Source organism: Notechis scutatus, chromosome 4, assembly GCF_049901735.1.
Source record: "Notechis scutatus isolate UNSWTSFEM ecotype Mainland chromosome 4, rNotScu1.2, whole genome shotgun sequence".
Classification (NCBI taxonomy): Eukaryota; Metazoa; Chordata; class Lepidosauria; order Squamata; family Elapidae; genus Notechis; species Notechis scutatus.
The window spans coordinates 125072624-125096174 of NC_142012.1; the positions used below are offsets into that span (position 1 = coordinate 125072624).

General features: G+C 35.4%; 1 protein-coding gene across 3 annotated transcripts in view; it reads left to right on the forward strand.

Moving 5' to 3' along the window:
• The first annotated feature begins 343 nt into the window (after window positions 1–343).
• ARHGEF4 (Rho guanine nucleotide exchange factor 4) overlaps window positions 344–23551 on the forward strand; it is a 158013-nt gene continuing 134805 nt past the window's right edge. For 2 of the 3 annotated variants that reach the window (XM_087964785.1, XM_087964786.1), the window contains exons 1-2: window positions 387–644; window positions 4078–4113. The gene's annotated coding sequence lies outside the window, so the exon portion shown is untranslated. Of the gene's footprint in view, window positions 645–4077; window positions 4114–23551 lie in introns of all 3 variants that reach the window. The other variant, XM_026680455.2, reaches the window with a different exon arrangement.

Below are 23551 nucleotides of genomic sequence, written 5' to 3' on the forward strand. Positions count from 1 at the left end.
GGACTTCATTTGAGGAAACAAAACTGGTCCAGAGAGTTTTGATAGATCATCACTTTTTCTTTTATTCACTTCCTAATAAGAACAAGGGGGCAGTGATGTGAGGTGGGGGGGGGAACTGGGGCTTGCACTTTGACTAAATGGAATCTTTCTTTTCACTCTTGGCAACCACAGAAGTATTCTTGTGCTGACACTCTCTGGGCAGTGCTATATTTATCTTGTAGCTGAACACACATTTCCAAGAGGTTTTTCAATAACAGAAAGGCAACCAGCCAAAGCAGTTTTAACCTAAGAAGTTTTGTTCCAGCATCATCAGCACTGTGTTGATTGCAGAGGCCAAATCGTGCAATAGCCAGGAAGAGTTAACTGCTGCCTCAAAACAAAGGAGTCTCTCTCTTGCGGGTGGCTTTGTGAAAGACTGAGGAATAGTTGATAAGATGGAGTTCAACAAGTTTCTGAATGCATCAGGGGGACATCAAAGAAGGCAAGAGGAGGCTTTTGCTGGTGCAGGCAACAGCGAAGCCAGGGTGGACGATGATGTGGATTTTGTACAAATGTATCTTAGCTGTTTACCTGAGAGATATATGAAGGCAAAATTTACCCTGACAGCATATCTGGTGTGTTGGCTAATCTGGAAACTCTGTAAGGTAAGAGATTGATTTCAGTAATTCAGCTAGGAAGAAAGTCCACAGTAGCAAAGGCAACATGAGGAAGGTTGCTAGGTGAGGAAGATAGCATCAGAGATTGTATCAGCTTCTAGACTGGCACAGGCACAGCACGACTGTGGATGGCCATGCTGTTGGCAATAGAGCATCCCTTTTCCTGGAATGTTTATTGCTAAATAATTCCATTTGGCATCAGATCAACAGAAGCAGGATATATTTTGTTCTTGGAAACATTATAGTGTAATTATTTCAAATATGATGCTACATATACGCAGAATATTTTTTCTTTGTTTTTGTTTTTTATAAGACTGAGCAGCCAAACATGTTTTTAGATTTGTTTTATTTGCTGGTTTAACATTTCAGGAATGTAGAAACAATTGTAAAACATGGAATCAAGGAATGGGGATAAAAGAAATATTAGTTGGATTTTCCCCAGGCAAATAAGGCACATGATCATCTAAAATGCTTCTTCTCAGCCTCCTGCAAAACCATTAAATCCAGAGTCTAAAAGTACCTGCTCCTTCTTTCAGTGACAGATGGAGAAGCATTCAATTACTAACATTGGGAGACAGCACTTCTGTTTCCTTAGATCTGCCTCTCGCACTAATTCATCCTTCTTCCCCACCAACTTTCTTCCCAGTTGTCACTGAAGAAGACTACTTGTAGGAGTGAAAAATATGCTTTTGTTTATTTAAAGCAGTGAGGGAAATTAGCAAAACACTAATAATAAGAGCAACATTTTTGGTTGATCTGGAATATAACTTGACACTGACTTCTCAAAACATTTCTAGTTTAAACCCTGTGTCTCTAATCCCTAAACTAATTGGAACATATAAATATGAAAAGACAAAATGATTATGAAATAGGGGCATTAATTTGTCTTCCTGTAACAACTGGGAGAAGGCTCCTTGGAATTTAGTGGGACATTTTTAAATATATGTGCTTAAGGATATACACATTTATTTTAAAAAGACATATCTATTTCAACTAACAAGTTAAAAAATCAAAATGCACTTACTGAAACTGATTTGAAACAGCAACGTAATATAACGTAGCTACATTTTATAGAACATTTGAACAAATGTCTGTATAACTTATATTTTTCCATTTTTGAGACGGATGTGAGAGGTTTGGTTGAAAGGGTTAAACTTAAAAAAGATGTCTACAATAATTTATGTTCTAAAGCTAATTTAGTTTAACATATCTCATTGGTTGGAAAATTCTAATAGTAGTTTAATTTCTTTGACATGTAGAAAAACTGACGATAATCAAAAATGTTACTTTTTCACAATATGTCGGTCTGTTCTATCATTCTAAAGTAAGGATAAACACAATTATGTATTAAGTGATATTTATAAGTACCACAGCCATATGAATTTTATTAAAAATTGAAGTGATGAGATATGTAGGCCAGCAAATTTAAAGTATATAAAATTGTGTATTTGCTCAAAAAAGCAGTTTTGCCTGTGCATGAAAATTATCTGCAGCACTAAATGGTTACTAGAATTGGCATCTTTCATCCTGAAAGTTCAATTCAAGAACAGTTGTTTAGTGTAATTCCCCTTTACCCAAATTACCAGTATGTGAAAGTTATAGACACTACCACATTTTCAGGAATAACAAAATTAGAAACAGAGTTTCATATTACATACATAAACACACACACACATACAACATATTACAGACCATTCCACTCATATTCCTTGTAACATTCAGATATGATTTATATTAGGACAAAATGCATTCTTTTCAATGATGGATTTCCCACCATAGGAGGATGTATTTAAGAGAGAGTACAGAGACATTCTTTCATTTTAAAGCATATCGGATTAAATTCTCATTGTTCTCCCATCTTGAACTGAGAGAAATACTGCTGACTAATGGACCTATGCTAGACACTTTAAAAAGATGACAGGATCTCATTAACAGGTTCGCACGTAAAGAACAAGTAAGTCTGGGCTGAATGTTATGAATAGATTCTATTATGAATGGCAAGAAATACAGCAGTTCTTAAATCATGCTTGAAAATTTATCAGACCTTCTAGGCAGGGGTGGGATTCAAATTTTTTAACAACCGGTTCTGTGGGTGTGGCTTAGTTGGTGGGCGTGGCTTTGTGGTTATGTGACTGGCTAGGTGTGGCCAACTCAACATCACTCACATTCAGGCACGCATCGCCTCGCCTGGCCTCTCATGACTGTGGGGATGCTGCAACAGTCGTAAGTGTGAAAAATGGTCACTTTTTTCAGTGCCATTGTAACTTTGAATGGTCACTCCACACAAGCAAAGTACCAGCAAAGGAAGGGAAAAAACTCCAGAGACGTTCCTGAGACAGGAAGTCTAGTCCTGCCAAGAATGTAATAAGGGTTAACAGAGAGGCAGTTTCTGTAAGCAACCCCAGAATGTTTCCTTCCTGCCTTTCTTACAGGATTAGGCCAGTAATTTCTTCTAACAACTGGTTATCCGAACTGCGAATGTTAACAACCGGTTCTAGCGAATAGGTGCGAACTGGTAGAATCCCACCCCTGCTTCTGGGACCTCTTTGCATCCAATCACCATTTATAAGAGCTAAAAATATTTTTTTTATTCTGTATTTGCTATTCAATAACCTTTCCCAATCTGACCAGCCACAGGCAGTTCACGCAGACACTGGTGTCTTGTTATTTGATTAATCCAAACTGCATAAGGATGACAGAACCTGTTGTATGCTCTCTTCTTCACTCAGTCAACTCCTATACCTCTCCAAAGATAGTTCATTCGAATTCCCTCTCTCAGTACACTCACCTCATGTCTTTTGCCTGGCCAGCTTTCTGTAGCATCAATTTTGGAATCTAGAATGCAGCAGACTACATTCTCTGTCCATTAAGCATAAGTGGGGAGTGTAAGTGGGGAGCATAAGTGGCAAGAGGGACCGAAATAGGATATATGCTACCAAAACTTGGTAACATACAAAATGTTTTGCATTTCCCCATTATCAGCATCCCATGCCCTTAGGGCCTACTTCAGGAGAGACTGTAGATTTATTTTTCTGTCCCAAGCATCCATATCTCTTCCATCTCTTTCTATTCTGTTAAAACAATAAGTAGGCAGTGAGAAGGAGCCTCTTGCAATGTGACTTCAAATATGTATGGTTACAAAGAACATGCAGCATAATTATTTCTCACACAATGGATTTGAATGAAGGGCCTTTGTATACAACATCCATCCTCGAATGGAGAAATTCTTTGAAAAACATTAATGCAAAACCAGCATGCTTTTAAGAATTTTCCGCTGTTCTCATCTGGCAAACATACAGAGGGACAGGGGTGATTCTACTGAAGTCAGAAAAGACAGGGCACCAGAGATGAATGGGCTGGATGAGTTGTTTGTGCTGGTTCCTTTCTCCCTTTCTAATTTTTGGTATTTGTATTTTGACAGACAGCCTGGGAGAAAAGATACTCAGCCATTCAAAAGGTAGGATTTCACATCAATTACCAAATGACATACAATAATTATTATACAATAATTATTAATAAGTATTTCAACATTATTCCTTAAGTATGACTAACAGATAACAACAATCTAAACACATAGTTTATTGAAAACATTTTTAGGTTACTTGGTTTTAGCATGTGCTGCTTAACCAGAAATCATCAATATACTTTGTAGTTCTTAAGGCACAGGGGGATAGAGAAAGCTACTACATCAATACTAGTTGCAGCACTAAACTGAATAGAGTTTAGAAAGAAAGTGTCATTAGTGAGACTTCACTGCCAGCCTCTACATGCTTATTTGAGTAAACTCTATTAAATTCATTCAAATTACTTCTGAGTACATGGTTAAATATTTTATTATTTAAATTCACAAAATTAATATTCTATGAAATCCATAGTAAATATCAATTATTTTCCATTTGATGATTGTATTTCCAAACAAAAAAAGGTTTGAGAATGACAGTATAATTTTTTAAAAAGGAAATGATAATAACAAATTGGCAAATACATTAGCAGTCAGTGTTCCAATTATATTTGCAACTTAGCATTCACACTTTTCTGTCTCATGTAACATGGGCCCCAAATGTCCCTCTCCAATTAGAAAAACAGAAACAATAAGTCAACAAGCATTCTGGAGTTTACATCTTTTTTGTGCTTTGCCTTTACACAAAGCGGCTGGCAGGAGCCTGACCCCCCCAAAAGCAAGACCTTGCCAGAACTGACTAATCAATATTCAAAAGAGATGGTTGCTCATTATGCACTCATTGAATGCTTCTAGAAGTTGCTCACTGTGCACTTCTCATTCTTTACTCTTCTAATCGCATGCATTACTGTGCATGTACGCACACAAATGTGCCTCCCACGAGGCATTTTCTGTTCAGCATGAAAACAAAACTTTTAGCAAACTCCATTCAGCTGTAGCTCACTGAGGCCAGAAATTGGTATGTTGTTCCAGCAACAAAGGAAAGTTGCGGGTAAAACCATCCCAATGCAAAAATAGCCTACTTTAATACTACAGAAAGAGAGAGAATGAGAATGTGCATGAGATAGGAAACAAACAGAACATAATTCTGACTTTTTAAAAAAAAATGAGGAATGATAAGAGAACTAGGCATTGTACACAACTTATTTGTTTTAGCAGATCACTTATTTCCGATATTACTGGGAGCAAAATTATTCAACCTTAACCTGTTTTGCGCTCCATGCAGCTTTCAGTCTCTGTATGGTTTCTCTAGAAGCCAGGGTCCTGGGCTCCTCACTGTCATAGATTAAACATAATAGCTACATGTGGCACAAAGAAAATATTGATAACAATACTAGAAAGCAATATTTTTGTCCTGTGAAATTTTATCGTTAATTCTGATCATAAAAATGTCAGGGTTGTTCCTATTATTGATAGAGTAATTTGGATTTGAAACAAATGTATTTTTTTATTTCAAAGAATGCAGTGGGTCATTGGACAATTCTCCCTGGCAACAAATTGATTTATTGTTGTTTTTTTCTGATAAAGAGATAATCTCTGAAACGGCAGTGTCTAAAAGTCAGTGTGAACTCAAGCCCTAAGTAAATGAAAACAGTTGGATCTCCGTTGAACAATAGAAGCTGCAATAAATTCCAAGTGTTTTTCAAATGTCAGTCTCCATGTCCCTGTACTAATATATTTTGAGTGAATCATGTGGCTGGCCTGAATCACACAATTACTTTTCTTATCACCACTAGGGCATAGTTTGCATTGCATGCTGAAGAGGGAAAACAAGAGGCAGCTGATATGTCTGTTAAGGCAAGCTTTAGCAGGTTCCAGATACACAAGTATTCTATTTCTGTGCTCCTGCTTTGATTGTCCACTAGCCCTGCAGTCTTCACCTAAAGATTGGCCAGAATATTAAACAGTGGCCTGGTGCATAAATATAGTATGCCCTTTATTAAGCAGTTAAAAGTAAATAGCTTCCACTTTGCTTCCTATAGTGCTGTGCTGTGCTAATTCAGTTTCAGAGAGCAGTTTCCTACATTTATTTACAACCATAACTTGGTCAAGAGATTTTTGCATCTTGATAAATATAACAAAAAAACAAATTTCCTGTGAAAAAAATCAGATTGTTTCTATAATAAGTTACTAGTCCTTTCTTTTTGTTAGTATATACTGTGTACAAGCAAGATATATTTATTTACAGCTCCTCTTCTGTTTGTATAGGATTCTTAATCGTTGGAAGTAGAACTTTATTTAAGAACGCTCTTGACATGTTTAGAACAGAAGCACATACATTTTTGTGACTAAGAGTCACCTCATTATGACATAGTGGAAAGGGCTGTGAAAATGGTTGCAAGGATGTTACATATATAGATGGGACTAGGTTTTATGTGTGTGTGTGAGAGCTTTGAGTTGTCTGTATTCTTTAAATTCTGATATTTCTGTTTAGAGTGACACTGCAATTTTCATGTATTTCCCATCTCAACATGTCAGTTAACAGTGCTGATGTTTTCAATAATTATGGGAAGGATAGGAAAATGGACTCAGGTCAATAGTTACTTGGTAGGATAAAAGCAGTTTTTCCATGCTCTACGAATGTCATATGTCTCTCATGCTAAAAGAAAAAGAATTTTGTCTCCTACCTTGTTGCTCAGATCCTTTTAGATGCTGCTGTTCCAATTCTTTGAGACTTTTTCAATATATGGAATGGTTTTCCCCAATCCAAGAAGGAAAGATAGTATCTTGCAAAGTTATTTATACTTATCATTTCTTAGTAATAATTCACCAATTCTTAAATTGAAAGTGTACATCAGTAATATCAGTTTAGCCCTATAGATTTCAGAAGTATTAGATAAAGTACATAGTTATTGAAATTTACCAATATTATAAATAATCAGAACTGTGTTTGTAAAAAAAAATGACCACAATGCCATCTGCTGGCTGACAAAAATGCATCCAGTTAAAATCAATATTCCTAATCAAAGCTGTTGAGATTTTTTAAAATGTGACTGGAAATATCCTGGCTATCCTATGTTAATTTCCACAATGGATACCGACATTTTTGTAAAATGTAAGACAACTACAACAATTCTCAGAATTGTTTTAGCAAGCATGATAATCAGAGTACCAGACAGTTAAGGGAGGGCGGGGGGGGGGGGGGGATGACTAGTCTAGTTAAGATTAACTTGATATGGATATGTTCACACGTTTTCCCACATATTCACATGGGTTTCTTGGTAACAATATGCAGTACTTTACCATGCTGCCTTCTGGTGTCTGTACATGTTGGCCTATATATAACGGATTTCTTAATATTTGCCAGGGCCAACTCTAACAGCTTTTTGAGTTCAACCAAGTTTGTCTAGGGTTGCAATTTCTTATGATGTTGATGGACCAAGGCTTGATTATATCCTGCATTACAATCCTTTTGGAATCTATCATATTGAATTCAGAAATTATTCTTTTGAAAAAGTGCTAAATCCATGTCCAAATATAACCTGGCTGACAGTTCGTATAATAGGTGTAGAAGAGGATTGTGGCAGGAAGCCAAAGGATGCACTCCTGCTCAGTGCATGAAGGGACCTCCTTTCTTACCTCCAGTGTGTTTTATCACTTTCTTCTTGAGTTATCCAATCATTGTGCGATGATATAACAGTTATTATGAAAATCGCCCTAATATTACTGTGATAGCTAAGGTACACTAAGGTACACTCATAGATAATTATCTATGAGAGGTCATAGATATGTGCCTGTGATCTGTCCCTCAAGCAGCATGAAAAATCCTAAATTCTTCATCCCAGCCTGCAATTATTCAGTTGTGCTCAAAACATTAAACACAATAACTGTTGGGTTTTTTTCTCACTAAGATTGGCACTCAGTGAGAGGGGAAACAAAGCCAGGGAACCTTTCTTTAATTTGTCCTGTATTCAAATGATAAGGCTAGCAGCACTTGCTTCCCTCATTCTTATGGTAGAATAGCATTCTTTGATATGGATGGGTAATATAATCTATACTGACATGCTTCTCTGCCAACTGAATTATGGAGGATAGCATTTCAATATGGCTTGTGTGCTCAACAAACCCTATTAAGTCACTTAATAGTTTTAAATATGTATTACATAATTTTACAATTGCACATTTTAGTTTTTTAAAAGCTCTCAGGTAGCTGCCAAACACTTTGCTGAAGAAATTTAAGTTTGCCCTGAATCTTCTATAATGAAAGCAAATGCAAGTGTTTCAAATGCAAATATTACCAAATAATGTATTGTGTGATGGTGCTGAGTTTTTTAAATTGTTCATTAATTAAAAAAAAGAATGCAAATTTTCATTAAATTTCTTTTCATTGCACAAACAATCAGTAATGAAGTATATAATCCTCTCAAATGAAAATATTATTATGCAAAATTTGAAGAATGTCTACAATATTATTGTTCCTAGAAATATGGAAACCCATTGAATGAAATGGTAAGTTTTTCCTGTCTGATGAGAAAGAAATTATAATCAAATCTAAACTGGGTAATTTCAAGTAAAACTAGTTTTAAGTTCAATTATTTCTAATTCTAGTAGCTAAAATAAATTATTTTCTTCATGCAAACATTTTCCATGCATCAGCTTGTTGGATAAATTAAGCATAAACTGTCAACTCCTCTCTTCAATTGTTACAACAAGGAATGTATATTACACAGAGTCATATTTTTACCTAGCCTTTCTGAATAAACATGACACATCTTGCTTTAAAATTAAAAAATGTAAATTCAATCAACCTACACTGTTATGCTAAAATGCTTAAATCTGAAGCTTTCCCATGGTATTTGATTTTTAATTTCTTATCATGTTTAACTAATCTGGTTTCCATGTTTATTTTTCAACAAAATTACTTTACATCCTTGAACCATTTGAATAGAAACACTGGTATTGTCTCCCATTTGATTGATGGTCATGTGATCAAAAGTCAGGTGCTTGGCACTGGCATGTATTTATGACAGTTACACTGTCCTCAGGTTAGGTGTTATGTGTTCACCATTTGTAACCTTCCCAGCTGGTTTCTGACAAGCAAAATCAATGGGGAAAGCCAGATTCACTTAAAACTAGATGATTCACCTAACAACTGAAGTGATTCGTTTAACAACCGTGGCAAAAAAAGTCATAGAATGGGATACAAATCACTTAACAACTGTCTTGCTTAGCAATGGGTATTTTGGGCTCAGTTGTGGTTGTAAAAAAATACAAGACAAGAAACAATGATGGAAACTAAGGAGAGAAATAACCTAGAACAAAGGAGAAAATTCCTAATAGTTAGAACAATCAGCCAATGAAATTGTTTGCCTTCAAAAGTTGTGGGTGCCCCATTCACTAGAGGCTTTCAAAACAAGACTGGACAACCACTTGTCTGAAATAGTACAAGATCTCCTGCTTGAACAGGAGGTTGGACTAGAAGAGCTCCAATGTCATTGTTCCAACTTTATTGTTCTATGTTCTACATTCTGTGACTACCTGTGTGTATAAAAATATTATTTATCTAACCATAGTATATGCCTTTTGATATTCAGCTTTCAGGAAACTGTTTATTTTTATACAAAGATTATTTCATTTATTTTTAAGCCCTTTGTACTTAGTCTTCATATGTGTCCTGTGTTTGTTTATAGTATTCTGTTGATATATATATATATATATATATATATATATGTATGTATAAATGTATGTATGTCTAAAATATTAAGACTATGCTTAGGTATTATAGACACATATTCTTTTTATGCCTAATTTGATTAATATTTTATATTTTTTCCATGATATTTTCTAAGAGTTGCTTACCTAAAGTTCAGCTTTATGTTTCTTGTCTCTAGTTAAGTCCTGCACTTTTTCAATTTTCCATTATTACTAAATTTGCTGTTTGATTTGTATTCTTTCAATTATTTCTTCATTTTGTTATTTTATTTTTATTTCTGATTTGATAACTATCATTTTGTCTAAATCAACATCTTTACAGTATTCCACCTTGTCAGACTCACTTAAAGTGGGCAATATAGAACCTACAGATTTGTTCTCCAAAAGAAGAAAAAAATGTTGCTATCCTAGGTAGAAAGATTTTGAAACTACCAATAATAAACTGTGCCAGCATCTGCAACCTATATTCTGGTTTATAGCAGGATACTAGTAAACACACTATATGTTTGTGTGTTTGTGAGGCACAGTATTGAGGACTTGGACTGTTTCCCAGAAGGACTGAAACATTTCTAACATAATATATTCTTTATCCCACTCATTTTCTTCCTAATCTGTGGCATTCATTGGGCTACAATAATACAGCCAAAGATTTGATTCTAACTGAATTTCAATCCTGTGATGAACAAATAGAAAGAAATTTCATTCCATGACACTTTCTTCTTTTACCAAAAATCAAATAAGAAGCAAGAAATTATAATGCTACACCTGTAGAATACAACTTTTGAAAAAGAGCACAGCACTAATTGTGATGGAGGGGGAGGGAGAAGCAAAGAAGAATGTATGCATAACATACTATTTTGAGTCATATGTCTAAAATATATCACACAGAGTTGATCTGAATAGCTTTTACAGATGGGTTTATAAAGTTTTGCCAGAATAGGCCTTTGTAACTTCTAGAATCTGATGCCCAGTCTATTAAATGCAGACTTGAAAGAAAGCAATGAATGATGAGCAGAAAGTGTGAGTTCAGCTGCCTGGCAATAAACAGTAGATGGCAGAGCTCCAACAAGAGAGCAGCAACTGACATTTCCACTGGCCAGCAATATAAAGTCACATACAGGATTATATAGAAGGAGACAATAATTTTCTGACCCTGTTTCTGTGCTCTTCCAGAAAGCTAAAATGTTGAAAACCAGACTGCGTCCACTTCAGCTTGTTTGTTGCCTAGATGAGCTTTTGCATTTATTATTATTATTAATAATTATTTGGCATTTTCTTGGGAATGCTTGGCAAGGGAAAGTGCTTAACATCTTAGAAAAAGAATTTTGTTTGAAACCTTCACTGGGGACTAGTTGTTTGGTAAATAGTTCATGAACAATACTCTGATAGAACTTTCTGATAGAAAATTCATTACAGAGCTGGTTGAAATGATGAAAGTTGTGTAAAATATTGTAGGTAAATAGGATTCCCAAAATGCAGAATTGTCATTTTGTGAAGTTTGGCTTTATTGAGCCTGGAGCTCAACAAAGAGAGTAATCATATAAAAATGGAAAGAAATTTATCTTCCAAATGCTTATGAATTGGTTAATGTTTGTTATTCATCTTTTGAAATATCTTTATATTTGAGAAAGGAAAAGATGGGACAATATGTTTTAATATGATCTTAATGTTAAATTTAAGAATTGAATTATGCCTGTGAACATCCTTGAAAAGGATAATCACACCTGAGCAAGGATTAGTGAAGCATTTTTTTAAAAGTTCCATCCTACTAGGAAAAGTTCCATCCTACTAGGAAAAGTTCCATCCTACTCGGAAAGTCAGCTACAGTGTGGTCTGCGTGTGTATGCATGGGAAGAAATGCTAAATGAGGTGACCTCAATTAACAATCTTTTAGACAAAGATCAGGCAGAGCAGTGGACAGAGACAAAGTATATAATTAATCTCTATCTATATCCCATTGCTCTTTATGGTCAGTAAGTCATGAGTAGGTAATAAAATTTCAGTGCTACTGGATTTAGAGCTCTAACAGAGTCAACATTTAACTTAATTTCAGACAACAAATTTTTATGATCTTTCCCATACTTTGTTCCGCATATCTTCCAATCTAAACAAGATATGATTATTTGGAATCCCCAAAATCATTTAAGTAATTCAGACATTTTTGCTAGATAGATTTGTTGTTATAGAAATGGCTAGTATATATTACTATGTAAAAGTTAAAAAGTTGAGGCTGATTGTTATAACCTTATTCTACTGTGCTAAAAAGAGCCGGAAGTCAATGCTTTTTTTTTCTTTTTCCCCTTTCCCCTACCCTTTTTCTCCCTTACTTTCCCAATATTTTCATTTTTCTCTGTATTTTATATTTTGATAAACTATAAAAAAAGAAAAGAAATTCAGATGGAAATATTTCTTATACATCACGAATTAAATTGGATCATATTTGGTATTTTTGTTGAAAATATTTTTTATTATTGTTGAAACCACAATATAAAATTTTGTGGCCAGTTAATGTTAATTGAACTTTTGTTCACCAGCACCTGTAGATTGATCTGTATAGAATTATGAAACAACCAATTTCCTATCAAAATCAGCACCAAACATCAATCAGTAGTGAAGAGTAGTACCATATGGAGATAAATTTAGTAGCTTCCACAGCTTCTGATTTCTGTTACTTTCAAGGTTTATCAAAATCTGGATTGGAGTATGTTCAAAAGAAATTTTCATTTGAAATAAAATTTCGTTTTCTTAGGGAACACAAAATTGTTGGCAAATTATTTTTATTATTTTTAATATGTTGTTGAATTTTGAAAATTTATAAAAGGTGTATTTAGGAATGAATGTGGAAAAAAATTAAATATATAAATGTTTATATTGCATTTTTTCCTAATGCATATTTTCTGCATGTACATTTTAAATAGATGCCCTCCCATTTGAGCTAAATTTCAAAATGGATTTCAGTTGTTTTCACTAAAATGTCAACTGGATAAATGCTTTAACAGCACAGCCCTGTAAAGTCTACTTAAAAGTGCACCCACATCCTGAATAAATAATTATAAGCTTGGAGTCTCTGAGTTTTCATTTAACTGTCCTCGTTTTGATTAGAAACCTAGGAAGTTTTTTTTCTGTGTATTGCTAGGGCTACGTCACTAGAAAATTAATGAACGTGCAAACTGGACTGCATGCATGTGAAAGGGAAAATAAAAGGTCATGCTCATGCATCTTTCTCGAGAATGGAAATGGCTCCCTCCCTCCTTCATTCATTGTGCCCTTTCAGAATAGCTTTTGGTGCCAGAGTGAAGGTTCCCAGAACTTTGTCCTTCCAGGAGTCTTTCTTCAGTATTATCACCCACTGAAATTCACACAAGACCAGCACTAATCTTCAGTTTTCTTACTTTATTTTCTTACAGAACCAACCTAATTCAGTCTTAAAAGTTATGTCCCAAGAATGACTATCTTGTTTCATAGGCTATGGTAACCTTTTGGGTTGTTGTTTTCAAGCACTCTGCTGTTTAGAGCAGACAAGTACTGGCTTCTGATTTATCTGTGAAATAAAATAATGGCTGCATAATTATTCTCTGCTTAATGGTGTCTCCTTGGAAACAAGAGGTCTTGAACCTTTCAGAACCTTTTGAGGGTGATTTTTGTCACACTTGGCAACTGTCCCGTCTTTCCTTTACACTTATGAATGCTCTCTCAGGTCCTCTTATAGGCTCCTTAAGATGCATGTGAAAAAGAGGCATGTGCAATGATCAGAGCTGTCCTTTCTGCTAAACAAAGCAGATCAGCCTGGGATCTTTAAAACAAGGCAGTTACTGACTTCAGCACAATATTTGGGTTGCAGTTCTAAGGATTAAACTCTAATGATGGAATGGTATGAATGAAAATAAAAGACTTTTTCATCTTCTAATTCATATTTAAGGATCTACTTATAGACAAGAAGAAGGAAACATAGTTCAGTAGAATAGTCCCTGCTTTGGATGCAAACAGTCCCAGTTTCAGTCTTTAGCATCCCCAGCTTTTTTTTAAAAAAAAAGGGTGTGTGGGGGAACCACCTGACTCTGGTTTCTTCCCCAAACCCCAAAAACTTTAACCTTAGACTGTCTACTATTGACCTCACCCCTTTCCTAAGAGGTCTGTAGGGGGCGTGCATAAGCGCACCAACGTGCCTACCGTCCCTGTCCTATTGTTTCTTTTATTTTTTATTTTTCTTATATGTATCCATGTATTCATAACTATGTTTTTACTTATACCTATTATCTTGTAAGCAATTGACAAAAAATAAATAAATTAAAAAATAAAATAAAAATAAAATAAATAAATTAAATGAGAGGAAAGCTCTGCCTGGAGAGTTTCTGCTAATCTGAGGAGGCAGTTCTTGCTAGACTAAACACACGAACTATATAAAGCAGTATTCCTACATTTTTAGAGTCACGTTTTGAAAAGCTCTGGAAGTTATTTCCATTTTATTTAATTGTGCAAAGTGAGCTGATAATTGTGCTTAAAATTCACCAGTCAGTCTCTAGTCAAATGAGCAGAATTTAAATGTCATCTTGTTAATGGCTCAAGTTGTTGAAGACATAGCCTTTAATAGCTTATCAGTTGATTAAAAGCTAAATGTATTTCATCTGTAGCCTTTTAATATGTTAAAAACATTAAACAAATCTATATTTACTCACAGCACATTTGTGTGTGTGTGTGTGTGTGTGTGTGTGTGTGTGAGAGAGAGAGAGAGAGAGAGAGAGAGAGAGAGAGAGAGGAGAGATCGACCCTACAGAAGTAATCTGCACAAGTTTGGATCTGTACATACATACGAAGAACTGCAGGCAGGGTCTTCAACAATGAGATGGCGGCCTATAAATTTAATAAATAAAATAAATAAAAAGTAAAATGCTATGTATGTCTGTATACATGTATTCAAGACTCTCTAGCTCTCTTATGTTTCTAAACTACCCATTTCCCACAATATACCAACATCCATCTAGTGATCAAGATATTTATATACTAAGTTCTCAAGCTGCTTTACATATCACTGTTAATGATTGTTGGGAATTATTTTTCCCCAAGCAACAGTCGAATGAGATATATGGGCATGTGTTTGATTTAAATAGCAAGAAAATTATACCCTTAAGAATTGCTGTTCCCAACAACATAGGCAGTGTGGTCACAGTTTGCCACAGTTTGTTCATGCATCACGTGCCACATCATAATCAAGTTCCATATTTCCTACCATAATGGATGATGGAAGAAAGCTCAGCTGAGGCACCCTTTTTTCTATTTGTACTTTAGAGTGTCAAGATCTCGACAGTAGTCAGCTTTGACAGTGCCAATTGCCTGTTTAAAACAAGTGAGTCATAACATCTCTTCACTCATAAATCAAGCAATGAGCAATCAAGTAATGAGCCTGGTGAATCAAGAGCATGAATGGGAGAAAAAGAACCCAATGGGCAACCACAAGTGTTCTGCCTTGATGTTGCATGAATTGACATCTCCCAACCAATATCTAATCAAATTTATATGCCGCTCATCAAAACACTGGTATAATAATTTTACTTTCCTTTGGTTTCAGCTTTTATTAAACCCCTTAAGTGAAAAACTGATTTAATATTGCCAAATTTCCTGCAGTGCAATATAGATAACACTATATTCTGGTTTATTCATTGACCATGATGTATAAACAAATACAATTCCTAAAACTCAGGGGAGATAATAAGGGTATCATCAATCCTGGGACCTCTGGGACCAAGTGGTGCCCAAAAGCAGTATCAATGCAGAGCTGGTATAAATTTCTTTCCTCCCTCTTCAAAGATATATTCATATTTTTAATTGCTACCTTATTAATTGTAGAACAAGAATTACTAAAATAAATGGAGTTTTTTTTAACTGCTACTATCTTATGGTGTTAGGAACACTCTGCCCCTTTTTTTGATCATGGTAAAGAAAATTATTTTAACTGTCATTCCAGTTAAATATAAAGAAAATAGCAAAATCTTTATATATACTCCACTATTAATTGCACATACTTTTAAGTGCCCACTATTAAAAGACACACTTCCAGAAACCTATTGGAATCCAAGAATAGCATAACTTTTCCTAGTGGCTCTCTTTGATATGTTGAGAGCATTGTAGCAGGAATGAGCTGGAGTGTCATTCACAAACATCATAAAAACCTGTCAAATCACTTTCAGGGTTCTCCACCCATCCACTGCCTCCAACTAGATTTTGAGGTGTCTGGGTGAGGCTATTTCCAGAGGTGAAAAAGTTCTGCCTAAGAAGGTAATTTTATCCCCCCCCTCACATACCAATCTCCACCCATATAACCCAAGTAGATGCTTTAGCAGACAAAAATAAAATAACAAAATGTGTGTCTTACAATCAAAATCCACACAGTACATGTCATGCACAGCTCAAGAAGCCCCAACCTGCTCTCAACCTTCCTCTCACAAAGGCTGCCTTGCACCCTTACTCTGATATTGGGTCAACTTGTTTCTCATTTATAAAGCTAATAAACTCCTTCAAAATCCTTTCATATTTAGCAGTAGTATGAGCCAGCAGTGCTCAAAGAGCCACACTGACTGAGTCTAAATTAACTCTTCATTTATGATGGCTTCTCCCCATGATGGAATCACGGTAATGGTAAAATCATGATAATGAACAAAACATTTTGGCAAGGCATTGCATCAATTTTCAATGGTCCTGTAAGAGTCAGATCAGTGTATTAGTTGCAAAACCTCATTCAGCTGTGTGCTAAGCAAAGCAAGGATAGATAAGTTCAGTCTCACATATAAAATTGTTCTTTTTTTATTCTTCAGCTGTACAACTCTCTACAACTGTCTTCCTTGATGTTTTTATAATCTATCTAGCTCTTTTCCCTAAGAGAGGATCATTCACAATACCTGCTCTTCCCTCCACTTCTCTCCACTTACCAATCTGTTAATGGCCGCAGCAGTAGCAGCAGGTTACCATTACATTCAGGCTGAGCAAGAATCTTTTGCATACCACCAGGTTATTTCATTTCTTGCTTCTAATTTCTCCTTCACATAGGACTTTTTCTTTCTTTTTCACTCCCTCCTCCCCCCACAATGACTTTCTGGCTCACCAATGATGCTTCCTTGGCTTGCTTAACTCCTATATTCTCTATCCCTGAGCATGGAAATTGGTAATAGTAAGCAATCCAGAGTTGGTCATACTCTTTATGTCACTCTAGCGTCTATACATTCTAGTTATTGCCCAGATAACATAGTATTCAACACTTGGTCGTAATGATCTTGGGTAACTATGATGACAGTTGGAAGTTTTGGGACTTTCCACATTGATAGGATTTAAATTTCAGATTAGCCATGAAATTTTTGGATGGCTTTGAGGCAGATATTATAAGATAAGGCAAATAAAAACCAACATGTTTTAGGTGTTAACATAGAAATTGCTACCAGAAGATGGTCTATAATTATTATTATTTTCACATCCTATGCTAAGCACATTGGGCTACAAGAGTATTCCACAGTTCTTGGTCTGCAGCTACAGTCTCTACATCCTTCCATTTAAGATTGATGTTTTTCATATCTTCCTGAAATGTTTAGCACCAAGTTTTCTTTGGTCTTCCTCTTTTCTCTGACCATCTGGTGGTATCCAATTGATTGTGGTCTTTGTTGGACATTGCTCACTTATATGGAGTTCAGTAAAGTGCTTTCTGGTAGACAATATTTCTGTTATATATTGCATTGCTTACATCGCTTTGAGAATATGTGTCTGATTCTGGCAGCCAAACTTTAAAAGGGACAGGGAGAAGTTGGGATGAATTCAGAAAACTAACAATACGAAAAAGGGACTGTGACAGATAGTTAAAAGAGCTAGATATGTTTAGCTTTCAAAAGAGAAGATTGGGGAGATTATCTTCAAAAACTAAAATGTGCAACAGAAGGAGAAACTGAGAAAAGGACAAGGATGAAGTACTTGAAATTACAAAACATGATTGAGCTGAGGTGAGAATCAGAGAAGGAGGAAGTTAGATGTTTGACCTTGGACAGTTCTGGATGAAATAAGAAATAAGGACCACAAGAAATGTATATGTTTAAATTGTACATACAGTAGAAATTCAGGTCCGATGTTCAGAAAACCAGCAAGGAAAATATATACAGACACATCAAGGTCTTTTTTAAAATGCAGTTTTAGGTAGACTTACATATGTTCCTATTCTCTATTCTTCCATCTCTTTATTTGGTCACAGCCTCAGCTCTGAGACAATCCATTTAGCTTTTATAGAGGATGTATCCTCTGCGGGACTGGTAGGTTGCTCACCTCAAACATCTTATGGATTTTACTTCTTATAAATATAGAAGTTGCTAAGATAGGATTGCATGCCCTTACTGCTTCTTCTGAATTAAAGATCCCAGGACAACGGTTTCTTGCTTTTGGGGGGTGTTCCAGTAGATGAAGCAGCAAAAAAAAAGATACTGGAAAATATAGAGCAAATATCTTCAAGCACAGATACTTGTTCATGTTCAGGCCTAAATTGTGCTGATAAGGGCAGTGAAATGTCAATATTTCTCTTGCATTATTGCATAGTGAATAATGGAATGCTATCCAATAGTCTTGTTTAAGAGACTTAATTGAGACAGGGCAGGTCAGTAGAATTTCTTTTAGATTGCTGTGATAGTTTGGAAAGATTTTACTGATAAAGTCATCTGTGATAGTTTAGAATTAAACATTACATTAACAATACTGAATAAGGTAATTGGGGTAAACATAGAATGCACACGGAGTGGCCTTGAAGGGCTGGAGAAAAAGCTGCTACCAAGGTAACACTCAGATAAGTGGGACTTGAGCCGAGGTCAAGAAGATAATTTGAGAAAATGTCTCAGACAAGTCCCTCCCTAGTTTACATGAAGGTAGAGAGGAATGGGGAAGCACATTCAGACCCACATAATTCTGTTACTGTAGCTATTAACAATAAAAATAGTTCTATCTTAATTTGGCCTATTGTAGTATGTGAGAATGCCTTGAGGGATGAGAAGAGACACTGAAAATAATAATAAGAAAAAAGCCCTAGGAAATGATCAACAAGATATGGGGACCCTCAGTGATGATCTCTCTTGAAGGCATCATGTCTTCATCATATTTAGCCCCATGATGTTATGCAACTTTTGTGCAGTCTTAAATCTTCCATCTTTAGGAAAAATCTTGGAGAAGATGGTTGGATTTTACTGTGGATGAATCCAATGATCTTGATTTGTTGAAAATTGAAAGGAGGGTTGAATTGACATGTCCCTTATCTTAATTTACACACCAGACCCTGTGCTCTGATGGTGCAGTGTTAGAGTGCAGTACTACAGGCTACTTCTGCTGACTGCCAGCTGCCTGCAATTTGGCAGTTCAAATCTCACTAGGCTCAAGGATGACTCATCCTTCCAATCTTCTGAGGTCGGTAAACCGAGGACCCAGATTGTTGGGGGCTGTACTCTGTAAACTGCTTAGAGAGGGCTGTAAATGCACTGTGAAGTGGTACATGAGTCTAAGTGCTAAGTGCTATTGCTATTAATCTCTGAGAGATGCTTGTACAATTATTTTCCTATATTAAAAAATCAACATGGAGAAGAAAGTAAGGAAGGATGAATGGAAGGAAAAAAGAGAAAGGAAGGAAGGAAAGAAGGAAGAAGGAAAGCTTCTTCTGATTCAGGGACTGGGTAATACCTGAGAAATCCTTCAAAGGCTGCATAATTTAAGTAAGGGAAGAAAAAGCCATTTCCAGAAAGCATGTCTACCAACATCATGTGGCCCACAAAGAACCAAACAGGAAATGTGAGGGATGATGGATGGTACATTTTGGAAGGGCCATTTCAAGGAATTCCCAGTATCTAAAAATGATGACCCTCAAAGTTTAACTCTCATTTCACCTTTCCTGATGGAAAAACTGAAGGACCTCAGTGCCCTAATATTTAATAGTCCAGGAATGCCTCAAAGTAATTTTTATCCCTGTCAAGTCAAATTCACTTGCTTTAATTCTGCCTCCAAAACAGAGATTCCTCAATCTTAAGAAAGACAAAACCAATAGCAGGAAAGCAATTGTATCTCTCTATACAATAAAGTAGCAGATGCAGTATTCAGCATCCTCCCCAAACCCCTCCCCTAAAAGCCTTGCCTCACAAGCACAAATGAAATGAATAGCAATCCAGCCTGGAAGAACATTTTGAAAGGTTGATGCTGGAATTTAGAAGCATTTCTGCTCATGCTTGGGTAAAGGAGGTAAATACTTCAGCTAAGACGTCACATAGCTGAGATGGGGATTTGAATCTGCTCCTATCTAAATACCGAAATAACTACATCATATTCTTCTTCAGCTTACTTTACTTCATAAGATTCTTCTAAAGGCAAAATCACCTGTAATTATTTGGAGAAAGGGTAAAATAACAACTAAATGTATAAAAACATACTTTTGGGTTCTTCAAGCTGTTTTTGTGGTTGGTTTCACTATTGTAAATGTCATTTACAGTTATTATGTGCCTTGAGCTAAGGATTCAGATGAGGAGAAATGAAGCAAGGAGTTAAATATTTCCTAATTGAGGTAACTCTTGGCAAAAATAAAATGTGGAAGGGGAGAGACAGAGGAAGACAGGATGTAAATGACCAACAGTGTAGTTTCTCTTTGAGTCTTATTGACGATCGACTGGTTCTTTTGGATGAGTTTACAAATGGTCCTTCTTATTTTACATTCAGCAAATACAATGGTTAGTATTCTGAGCATGCCCAGTAGAAGTTCTGTGGGACCAGCAAACTGTGAACAAACCTGTTTGCACTATGCAGCTAGCTCAGATAAGCCCTAATTGTTATGCAACTCCTTAGCATAAGCTCCTGGCATGGCTCATATGATTCTCTTGTACTAAGTCTGTCCAAAATAGCAACAAGAAAGCATGTAACTAAAGACACAGCAGGGGTTGTAGGAATTCTCACAGGCCTTGGATGTTCCAAAGATTGAGCAGCTCCTTATTACTTATTCCAAAAATGCTTAGCATAATGTATTTTCTCCGGAGCTTCTTCAAGGTAAGAAGTTTTAAAACTTTTTTTTTCTAAATGGTTTCAAATCTTAATTGCTAGAGCTTGATATTATAAGGTTATAGATATGAATGACACTTCAAATATAAATTCCCAGTTGTTAACATAAATAATCACATGCTTTTTTCGGGGGGTGTCTTTTATGTTATTTTTCATAAATATATTTTTTAAATTTGTAGTTCTAGAGGGTAACTATGGAAAATAACTGTCAGAATATTTTGATTCCTTCAAATAATTCAATATGCAAATGATTCATTTTGATACAATGTTTTACTTTTATATATATATCCTAAGCATTTTTCTTGGCATTTAAGCATGTATAACTCAACTTTGTTTTCAAGTTATGCATAAATTTGTAAACACCTCTGAGATGCAATAAATTTTGTGTTCAAGTGTTAGGGCATTGCTGAATTTCATGAACTGGGTTACACATCTATCTTGCATATAATAATTACTTAGAGTTTAACAGAACATTTCAACGTCAGCTCTGAAAGGGGTGTTAGTCAAGTATATCCTGTTTTATGGTGTATCCTGTGGTTTATGCTAGCTGTTGGCATATTCCATTAAGTTGCCCTATGTTGCTGCTTGCTTCCAATTTTCAACCTGATCCTATAGAACAAATTCCAATTGATGCAAGACAATTTACTTTACGGATTAGAGAGCAGCCTCAGTCATTTGTATGTAATTTTGTTTACTCACCAAGAAATCTGCAGAAAACTGGATAAAAACATGCAATTTATGTTCTGACTGGAACTAGAACTAACAGAAGAATCTGTACAAATTTTCTGGCACATTTCAAGGGAATTTAAGAGAATCAATCCCTGTAATATCCATTCAGTTTTAAGTTAGAGTGTATCTTTGTCAATGCTTCTATTGAGATGTTCCATGGATAAAAAGCATTGATGTTTAGCAGATACATCCAGTTGGGAGACAGAACCCATTCCAAACCTCTTTATATAGATTAGAATATTTGATTACTCCATATCTAATGCAACTCATTTCATGAACTTGCTTGAATTCATTGCAAGTAGTACCATGTTGTCATTTAGGCAAATTAGAAAATTTAAACAGCAAATTTAGTTTGTTTTTAAAATGGGAAATGGAATTATGTTTTCTACAGTACATGTATTTTTAACATTGTCATTATTTTTATTACTTCCATTTAAAATGTTTTAGGTCTTTATACATCAATATGATGTATTGAACATCTTTTTTGGAAATTTGTATAGAAATTTTATACTATATTGATCTCTAAGTTAAATAAAACCATTTTAGCCAAGAAGGGAAGACTGTCCTTGATGATAAATTATATATTTTATATTTCAGTATTCCAGAAATTCAATATAGCTGGATAAATATTTCTCTGAATAGTGGAGAACCAGTTTGGTCAATTGTTAAGACATCAGGCTAGAATGCAAGAGACTATGAGTTCAAATCCTGCCTTAGTCTTGAAAACCATGACTTCGGGTCAGTCACTCTCTTTCAGTTCATCCCACCTCACAGGGTTGTTGTGAGGAAAATAGGAGGAGGAAGGTTCACTGCCTTAAGCTATTTGTAAAACTAAAAAAGGTAGGATGTAAATAAAAATTAATGAAAAAGCAAAAACACGACAATTCTATCTTACTATCTGTAGTTTCAATCTTCAGAAAGGATATGAAATTATATTTTGCAATACAGTCTACTCTTTTCCTTCTAAGTCTTTGACAGTAGTATGATAAACAGAAATGTATTTTGTACATTTTTCCCGATTACTTTATGTAATTGTGAACAGTATAGTTTTCTTTCCCATTAAAGAGTGACAGTATTATCCCCAAAGCATATAACCTGACAGGCCTATTTTTAAGGGAACTTAGTTAATCAAAACTAAATTATAATGTAATGTGCTGAAGTGTAATCTAAACTAAATTATAGTGCAATATGCTGATTATACATTAGTGCCCAAAGTTTTGCTATCTTCATTCTTGTAGAGAATGGTTTATGTATTGAACAGCATATCCAGTGAAAAGATTAATCAATATAAAAGTCAGCTTATATTCTTATACAATACTTTGAATTGAAGGTATGCATGGGATTTTTCATTTCTCACTTATTTCCTCATTTTACTTAGAGTATTTAAAAAAATAGTTTCAGAAAATAGTTTATCAATTCACTTCCTTTTAGATAAATGTTCATTAATTTATCCTAAAAAGCAAAAGCAAGAAACAAACAATCAAAAAGAACTGCTATTAACATAACATTACTATTAACATAAAATTTTCATTGCTCCTTCAGTTGATGGTCAATAAACTGTAATGCTGTCTCTTGATCCTTCTCCAGTGGTGGGATTCAATTTTTTTTACTACTGGTTCTGTGGATGTGGCTTGGTGGGCATGGCGTGGCTTGGTGGGCGTGGCAGGGGAAGGATACTGCAAAATCCCCATTCACTCCCCACCCTACTAACCAGCTTTCCAGCTCAATTCTCCTACACAGGGCAACAAAAGAAGACCCAGTCGATCAGCTGGGACTTGGGAGGCAGAGAATAGATGGGGGCAGGGCCAGTCAGAGGTGGTATTTTCTGGTTCTTCGAACTACTCAAAATTTCCACTACTGGTTCTCCAGAACTGGTCAGAACCTGCTGAATACCACCTCTGTACCTTTTCCAAGACCAAACTCTTATTATTTTTACAGGCAAAACTCCCATATTAGTTGTGGTTTCATGTCATCTGAATGCAAATTACTCCTAGTGCTGAACTGTCAT